This window comes from Orycteropus afer, unplaced genomic scaffold, assembly GCF_000298275.1.
Source record: "Orycteropus afer afer isolate SDZICR_OR568_19922 unplaced genomic scaffold, OryAfe1.0 scaffold00226, whole genome shotgun sequence".
Lineage (NCBI taxonomy): Eukaryota > Metazoa > Chordata > Mammalia > Tubulidentata > Orycteropodidae > Orycteropus > Orycteropus afer.
This window is the reverse complement of record NW_006921813.1, coordinates 2,149,268-2,152,035: the sequence shown is the minus strand read 5'-3', so window position 1 is coordinate 2,152,035 and position 2,768 is coordinate 2,149,268.

Below are 2,768 nucleotides of genomic sequence, written 5' to 3'. Positions count from 1 at the left end.
TCTGGACCTACAAAAGTATATAGACTGCTACTATCAAATGAAAAACTGCATTCTCAGTTATCTATGATTCCAATGTATATTTATATATTTATCTATTCTGAGAAAATAATGTGATTTCAATGTTTATTTCACAAAACTGATACCTGGTCATAAATATCCTCTCTTTCTCTTTTTCTTTCCACATATGGAGCAGTTCTACTCAGCACATGAGGTATCCATGATTGGAATCAACTTGATAACAACTGGTGGTGATGGTGGTGGTATTAGAGCTCTAACTCTGAGAAATAAGTAAAAAATTAAATAATAATAATTTGTTTTTTTAAAAAAGCCAGTAAGCTGTGTAGCTATGAGCATGACTTGAAATCACAAAGAGCATCCATTTTATTTCTCTCCAAATTGTCTAAAGCAGGAATTACCAATTCAAATATTTATGGAAGAATTGTGCCAGGGACATCCATGAATTAGTCAAGCTGGCCTAATAAGGCAATGACAAACTGGAGAGCTCTCTACTCCAAGTGAGTAATGCCAACTCTAGATTGTTGAAAAAAAATAGATGGAATTCTAGATTATAATATGAAATCGCCCTCATTAAAAATCTTGTCTCTATATTTCTATTAATTTTACAGGTCATCTAAACTACATTATTAGGCTAGAGTTGGACTTTTGGCTTCAATGTCTCTAAAATGCTGAAGTCTAGATATGACCATATAAAGAGAGTGATTAAGCAAGATTAAGCATCATGGTGGGGAGGTTATGTTTATTCTTCTTTCACTCAGGATACACAGAATTCTCACCTTCCATGAAGAGATCTGGGTTGGATTCCTGGTGTCAGACTACACCTGACATGCAGCCCCCTCTCCTCTGTCAGGGAAAACTTGCATGTCACTGTGATGCTGACCAGGTTCCAGCAGAGCTTACCGACTAAGACAAACCAGGCAGAAAGGCCTAGTGATCTATTTCTGAAAATCCCATGGATCACAACAGTCCAATCCCATTGTGCTTGGTGTCATCAGGAGTCAGGGGCTGACTCAGTGGCAGCCAATGACAACAACAACTATACACTGAGTTGAGTTCTTGTATGGATACAGCCATGAATAAGACAAAGTGTCTGCCTTCAGAGAGTTTATGTTCTTGTGAGTAGGCACGAATGATAAGTATTTGATAAAAAAATATTGGAAAGAAATACAATGGAAAGGAAAGATCCGTAGAAAATTTTTGAGTGGGTCTGAGTATTTGTAAGGAGCCCTGTGACACAGTGATCAAGTGCTCAGCTGCTAGTTCAAACCCAGTTTCTCTGCTGGAGAAAGATGTGGAAGCCTGCTTGCATAAAGATTTATAGCCTTGGAAACCCCTTGGGTCAGTTCTCTTCTGTCTCACAGGGTTGCTATGAGTCAGAATTGACTTGATGGCTATGGGTTTGGAGTTTTGTTTGTTTGTTTTGTGATGATGATTTGTGCCCCCTCCTTTCATAGACAAGGAAGATGACTTCCATCAAGATTAGTGACTTGCCAAGCAGATAGGTTGTTACTGGCAGGACCCAAGTGTGAACCGAAGGCTGGCTTGGTGGGGGTGAAACATACAATCATACAGGGTCCCATGCTTGATCAATGCCCTGTAATCACTGTCTTGAAATTCTTAATAATTTTACCTTTGAACTTGGGATTTGTAAGAGAAGCCCAATAGGAATATCATGATTACAGTGATTCTACATATTTGTTAAATATTCTTATATTTGCATTTAAAACTATCATTGCGTAACATAAATGGTAAAATTCATACTAATATAAATTTTAAATCTGTCTTTATTAACATGACATTAAACAGAAAAATAACAAATACTGTGATGCAGAAGAAAAGAAATACTTCTAAACAGTGTGTATTGGCACTTTTTTTCCTGCTTTTACCAAAGGGCTCTGCATTTTCATTTTGTACCAGGCCTTGCAATTAATAAAGCCTGCCTTGTTAAATCTAGGTTAGAATTTGTTCCCCTATCTTCTCAGTCACAACATTTCACTACGCTTTGGTTTTGTGTTCTAGATTTTAATGGTGATTATAAGCCTAGAATAAGGGAAAAAAGACGTCTTGGTTAAATAGTTTTCACTTTTTATGGAAGTTATCATAAGCATAATTTCATAGTAAACATTAATGCATCCAGACTTGCCCATCTTTGGGTCTGTGCTGCCCTTTAGAATCATTAGTGCCCTACTTATGAGACAAAATGAGATAGTGCCCATCCGCACACAAAATTTATACCATTTACTGCTCTTTTTTTTTTTTGAACCTTTTGTTAGCAGCAAAGGCTTAACCAATCGCATGACCCAAAGTACCTAGTATGTTACAGTGGCTTAGCAATATGTTCCTTGGTGACTTTATTTTTTCATGGTTTGATTAGACACATGACTGCCATGCTTTTGTTACCATTTCAGTCTCCTAGTGATGCATGTCCACGTGTTTGAGAGACAAAAAAGTATATTTGAAAAGAATTAGAAGAATTTTACAAAGTTAGAGGGACTGTGGCCCCAGAATACAGTGGGATTCTATGGCTAGCTGAATACTACCCCTACCACATTCCTTGGTTTGTATATATGACAGCATAGTGCCTGAAATATGGTGGGCACCATATTTAAATGAATGAGTGAGGACTATGTTTTTCATAGTCCGACATTTTACTTTCTTCGACATTTTCTCCAACATTTTACTTTCCTAGCATCTAGATATATATTTTTTATATATTTTTTTCCTAGCATCTAGAACACAAGCACGGAGCA